Source organism: Papaver somniferum, chromosome 1, assembly GCF_003573695.1.
Source record: "Papaver somniferum cultivar HN1 chromosome 1, ASM357369v1, whole genome shotgun sequence".
In the NCBI taxonomy this organism is placed as follows: domain Eukaryota; kingdom Viridiplantae; phylum Streptophyta; class Magnoliopsida; order Ranunculales; family Papaveraceae; genus Papaver; species Papaver somniferum.
In genome coordinates, this window is record NC_039358.1 from 122,548,215 (window position 1) to 122,555,008 (window position 6,794).

A 6,794-nucleotide genomic window follows, 5' to 3' on the forward strand; every position below is an offset into this window, starting at 1 on the left:
ATCAATGTTAGCTTAGTGACAAAGCATTCAATATTCACCGTTAGATAAAAACCTGATTAGATTCAAGCTAATTTCTTTCAACTGTTAGATCGAAAACTTAGCTTGTTACACACAAATGAAATGCACGTCTTAGGTTTGTGTAACCGTACCCAAACATGTACATTTGTTGGTTCAACAGGTTTTAACCAAATGGTTAGCCATATGAGCACTTTCATATCAGTCATGTTCTTCTTCACCATAACTAGTTCAAATGACTCAAATGAACTAGTTAGAGAGTTTTTCAATTGCTTAGATCTTATAGAAGTATACAAGACACAATCGAAGCAAAAACGATCTGATTCACTCGAATCGATTCATGAACTTTATAGCCACGGTTTGCAAAATTGCATTTCTTAGTTAATATAAGTATAAGTTCACGAATAATCGTTTCTAGAATATAACCAGCCTAAGTACGCGGCCCAGGTATGCAGACTTAAGTACCCGGAATGAGTTTTTAAATAGTTCACAAACTCCAGCATATTTTCTCGGGAAGAGAACCTCCGACAGTTCGCGGACTGGGTTGGCGGACTCTGTTCCGGTTTCCTAAGAAGCAAAGTACAGACTTTGGTTCAAGGAATAAACACTTATACATGTATGTGTTACCACACAATGCTTATATCCAACATTGGTTATATAATCTAAACTCTCATTTCAAACATTGAAACATTCTTAGAAGACGTTATATAGTTGTTATTCACAAACTATTTTTCGTCAAAGCCATTTTCAAGTGATTGAAACATAACATGACTTTCATCACTAGGTAAAAATAAACTTGGCCAAAGCGAAAGCTTACCTACACATATTTCGAGAAATAGTTAAGCGAGATAAAATCGACTCGAAATAGCAAATGTGTATAATCAAAGTCTATATAGCAAAACGACTTTTGTCTCAAGATAGGAGATAGAGTAGATCGACTTTTGAGTGATAGATAAGTTCAAGTCTCCACATACCTTTTAGTCGATGAAGTTCCACCAGTTCCTTGAGTAGTTCTTCGTCTTGTATGATGATCGCCATGGAGTTCTTGAGCTCAACTACACTTCCTATCCTAGTCCGAGACTTAGCTATAGTAGACTAGAAATCAAAACTTATAGTTTTGATCACTAACATTGACAAACATGCTTGAGATAGCAACGCATGCGAGTTCGACCGAGCAGTGCTCTAACAACTTGGTCGAAGCGAAAGCTTACCAACACATATTTCGAGAAATATGTAAGCGAGATATACTCAGCTCGAAATCTCAAATGTGTATAGAGAAAACTATATCGTAACACGACTTATGTCTCAATATAGGAGATAATAGAAATAGACTTTCCAAGTGATAGATAAGTTCAAGTCTCCGCATATCTTTTGTCGAAGAAGTTCCACAAGCTCCCCTTAGTAGTTCTTCGTCTTCAAGAGATGAACGTCGAGAGATTTAAGCTCAACTACACTATCAATGTCCTAGTCCGAGACATCCACAAATAGGATAGAAATCAAGACTTATAGTTTGATCACTAACATTGACAAACATTCTTGAGATAGCAACGCATTCGAGTTCGACCGAGAAATGCTCTAACAATCTCCCCCTTTGTCAATTTTAGTGAAAAAAGTCACAAAACTATCAATACATATGGATTACAAAAAAGATAAAAAAAATGTAGCTTCTTATCCACATGCTTGATCTCCTTGGAATCTTCAACGCTACTCGAAATCTTCGTCACTTCCAAGTACTCGATGATCCTAAAGGTTGTAAGTTCAGCATTACACACTACAAGAAAAGTCGCTTTTAGTGGCAAAAGAATTCACCGATTTTTCTTAATTAGCAACATAAGTGTTTTTGCCACCAAAATTATCTTTTTGTGAGCAAACAAAATTGACATTGTTCACTAATTTTGTAATGAAGAATTTTGTCACTCTAGGTATTTTTGGTGAGGAAAATATTTTATCACCTAAAATAGGTTTAGCCGCGAAATTTGTTCGTCTCGAAATATACTTATAGTGAAGAAACAAATTCGTCACATAAAATAGTTTTAGCAGCGAAATTTGTTCGTCTCAGAATGTACTTTTAGTGAAGAAACAAGATCATCACATCAATAGATTTAGCCGCAAAATTTGTTCGTCTCAAAGTATACTTATATTGAAGAAACAAATTCGTCACCTAAATGGTTTTAGCCACGAAATTTTTTCATCTCTGAAAATGTAAAAATCAGAATTTAATCGTCTCTGAAAGTACGTAGAATGACCAATTAGGATTGTCTCTGTATGACCATTTCAATAACGAATATCATCGTCTCCAAAACAACTTTACCTGCAATTATAATTGTCTCCAAAACAATTTTTCGAACGAAGTCATTCGTCTCAAAAATTATTAAGGACACAACATTTCCCTCACCATAACTATTTTCTCATCATACCAAACTCATCACCAAATTTTTTCTTCGGTGACTAGCCTATGTCATCACCAATCATTTCAAGGAGATCTATTATTCAAAAATAAATATAAATACATAAATTTTTTAATAATATAGAATAAAAAATAATGATGAGCCATTAAAATAAATTATTAAAACAATATCAAAATAAGAACATTGTATAAATAAACTCCACTCCTACTAATAAAAATATATAATACATTTGACAGGTGACACATAATCCGGCATTCGATTTTCAGTTGTTCCACCTGCGATAATATTATTTGGCCCGAGTCTACGCATCAGATTCTGTTGTTCCCGGGTCATGTTTAGTGTGAACTTCTCATTTTGATAGATTCATTCTGTGCGCATATTTGTTTATCTTAGGCTTGAATTCTTTCAGCTTGCGCTTGTATCATTGCATGAAGTCCTTCAGTGTGCCTACTAGGTCAACCAATGACAACAACCCAACAACAAATAGTTCTCCTAAATTTGCAAGCCTGTGAAGATCTTACCAGGACAATTTGAAAAGTTTGAACAATATATATAAAGACCAAACTGATGCATATATTTATAGAATATCAAATGGTGACCAAGTCGAACAACATAATTCCCTTAACTACATGCCATAAGTAATGAGAGACTGCAACCAAGAGAAGCCAGGTACTGCATTTACCATCAATAACCTTATAAGTCAATAAAATTCCCATATAAAACCATAACGGTAATCCAAAGAAGTTACCACGACCAAAGATATCAGTATTTCTACCTATGGATACGCATGCCAAAATCTTGAAGCATAGACTTGTCGTGTATTAGCTTCTCATTGTGGTACAAAAGGCAGAAGTTACCCCATACATGCCTCCTGTACACCATCCGTAAAATGAACTTATTAAAAGATCCTAAATGATCAATTACTAATACTGACCTATACAAATCACATAATCAAATCATGATAGAAGAACTAAACTACATACTTGAAGGGATTTCATATTTCAATCATATTAAACATAAATCTATTAGACATCAGAGTGGATTTTGAATTCACTAAACAGTTGTTCATAGAATATTTATTCCTATGAGAAGCTCTATCTTGCTTTGCTGGGCTTTCCATTGTATACATTTCTCAAAGGGGAGACTATGCAAATGCCGGAATCCGCCTTACCTTAAATTATGGGAGAATCTAAAGATCATTAAATATAGAGTTTGTCTCATTAAATGTAAATTTTACAACCTTGTAGTCATACCAATGTGAGATTAGTGCTATGATTTCGGTTATCATTCACTTATATTATCTATCATGTGATGTTGATTTGGTTAAGGCATATAAACAAACACCTAAACTGCAACAATAAATGAAGCCTAATAATATCCTTTGAAATCTAATAAAAGAAAGGGTTACCATGAAATATGATGATGACCCATTTTTTATTATTTGATTTCATTTGTTTTCTTCTTGATTGCTAACTTCAATTCCTTTACTGCACCTGCACTAACACAAAATAGTACTTCAGTTTAAAAAAAAAAAAGCGAAACCAATTCAACCAAAAAAGGATTACCAGGAGGAGGTTTCAAAACATTTTGAACATCTGAACTTTGACCTAGTTGAATAAAAAGCTGTTGCAGAAATACTCGAAGTAGCAGCAATAGATGAGTAATATTCCTCTATAGATTTCGGTGGTCGAAAGAGTTATAGTGAATCCAAGTTTTCAGATTCATTTGATGAGTTTAGATGGATAAAAAGAAGAGATCGAGTTAGGGTTCCTGATTCTCATTTTTAATTTTGTCTTTCGTGATGGTGGGGGAGGCGAAGAGATAGAGGCGGAGATATATAATTAGGTTAATATTTTAGGTTTCCCATCTATTTTTTTACGATTATATTAGGAGTGGAATCTCGAGAAACGGAAAAACGAGATATATGGTCACGATTTGTAATTCGTGAATCTCCTGCATCGGCATCCTTTGGTTGTAGTGTAGCGAGGTTAGTCAATTTTTATTTTAGACACCAATTTTGACCACTATCAAAATACTCCCTCCGTTTTTAAAAAAGAAAAGAAAAAATACTATCACTTTTTTAATTTGGTCTATATTTAGGCTAAAATAAAAGAATGAAAATATTATTTTCTTTAAACAGAGGCAGTGGTATATGAAAGTTAACTTAGTGTCACGTGATATAAGGAAATTTAACCAATGGAGGTTCCCATGGGTTTTAAAATGTATTAGTGAACTTAGTGACACCGTTCGGAAGGTTCCAAACTTTAAAAAGAAAATTTTGTAAATTTTCCATCACGGTATTAATGGGTGGTGCCAGTTTATTCGGTAAGATACCCAACAAACTAGAAATAACAACTCCTTTGATTTATTCCCATTTTTATACTCTTCGAGTGAATTTCTTTGCAAATCAACTATCGTAGACTCAAAAGCATATAAACTAATATAAAATGAGATCTAGAACCGGATAAATTATCTTAGAGTCGACTTTTGTAAATCATCAAGCATATTCGATGAAAGTGAGAATCATGGAGACACGTGAACTTTTTTTCTAATCAACTTAATTAAGTAAATCTCTAAGTATATAAAAAAATAAATCTCTAAGTATATAAAAATTCTCCAAGCATATATATCAAATAAGATCCAATGAGAACAAAGTCGAATAATGAAGATGAAGTAGAAAAATTGGTATAGACCTCCGCCACGACAAAAATCTGAATAATTTATGTGAATGAGATCTTTAAGCACTTCCAATAAGATCAAACAGATCATAAGGCCGGATGGAATCATCTTGGAATCGACTAATACGAATTTTTATGCATATCTGATAAAATCGAACAAATTATAGTATCACATGAATCTTTCATGCAATCAATATGTATTAATATCTAAGCAAATCCAGTGAAATCAGATGGATCTTTTTTGGTATCGATTTACCCATATGCAATAAAACTGAACAAACTAACACAAACATGTTGCGATATTAGAAGTACTTCTCACTCTCTCTCCTAGAAGCATAAGTACTTTCATGAAGTAAAAAGAGTAGAGAAGTTATGTATCGTAAACAAATGACTTGTAAGCAGAGGATGTTTGATAGCCAACCAAGATAAATTGAAATCTATCGAGCCAAAAAAACGTATTCTTTCTTGTTACAGTTTATAAATTATTAACTATTAAAAAGACAGGCTTAATATGCATTATTTTTATTTGGGAAAATATGTTTTCTCTAGATTGTCTTGTTTTTATATATTATTTTGAACTCTTGTTTTTTTAGGAGGCACCTGAATTGTTGCAAGTGCAGCAACAACCGAACTATAAGCAAACTGGTTAGCAATTGATAAACCAACAAGCAATTTTAATATCCACAACGAGTAATTATCTCAATGAGTATTTTTAGTAATCACATTAATGAAATTACTTAGACAAGTAAATTGATTTTCCCTAATTTATTATTAAATATTTTGTTTTACGTGATAAAATACATTGTTACCAAATACTTATTCTTTAGCAACTATGTATTCTTTCGACACCAAAAACAATTATTTGTGACAACATTTAAGTAATCACTGAAATCACAAATTGCGATGAAGTTATAGTCTCATTGGAAATGGCTAAAGCGACAAAATGTAGTTCGTTGCAGTATTTCTTTCTTATGACGATTAGAAGTTGTTGCTATATAACTATTGGCAACCAAACAAGCTGATGGTCACTAAAAATAAATATAATGCCAAACATTTAATCACAAAATTTTTATTAGTGACAAGACATTATTTCGTCTCTAAATGTGGTCACTAAAAACTTATGAGTGACGAAACCCGAGTCCCGTCACGAAAAACCTAACAACAACGACAAAAATTATTTTGGTCACAATAACTAAGCTTCAGCAATGAAATATTCTTCGTTGCAAAAACTATCGTCACCAAAGCCATGTTTTCTTGTAGTGACAGTTGTTGAAGATCTATAACTATAACTATGAGAAAACAAAATGCTTTCAATCATTGTTATACAGTGTCATAGTATTATTACACAACATCAAAGTTCAATTGTATCACAACTTTGACAATAACACTATGGTGATATGCATCACTTCCCCTTAGTCAGTACATATCTCAACATGAAAACCACTCCCCCTTACATAATGATCCGTAAACTATATGTATTTGTAGTGTGAACTACACATTACTTCTCCCCCTTTTTGTCAAAAAATTTGGCAAAGGTACGAAAATTAGTGGGATCCTAATGAAATTTCCACGGAGATACATCATGACCAAAAGGTGTATTAACATACCAACAAATTTAGATGCAATCATAAAGCCGAAGCTAAATGCATTCATCAAGGAGTTAATAAAGATACAAGATAACCCCTAAAAATTC

The 6,794-nt window shown here is 32.9% G+C and overlaps 1 long non-coding RNA gene across 1 annotated transcript; it reads right to left on the reverse strand.

Annotated features, from left to right (window-relative positions):
• Positions 1-2,543: 2,543 nt before the first annotated feature.
• On the reverse strand, positions 2,544-4,260 carry LOC113299023. Its single transcript, XR_003334547.1, has 4 exons — positions 3,989-4,260; positions 3,832-3,916; positions 3,199-3,294; positions 2,544-3,095 (listed from the first exon to the last, which is right to left on the reverse strand). It is a non-coding gene; the product is annotated as an uncharacterized LOC113299023 (long non-coding RNA).
• Positions 4,261-6,794: the final 2,534 nt, after the last annotated feature.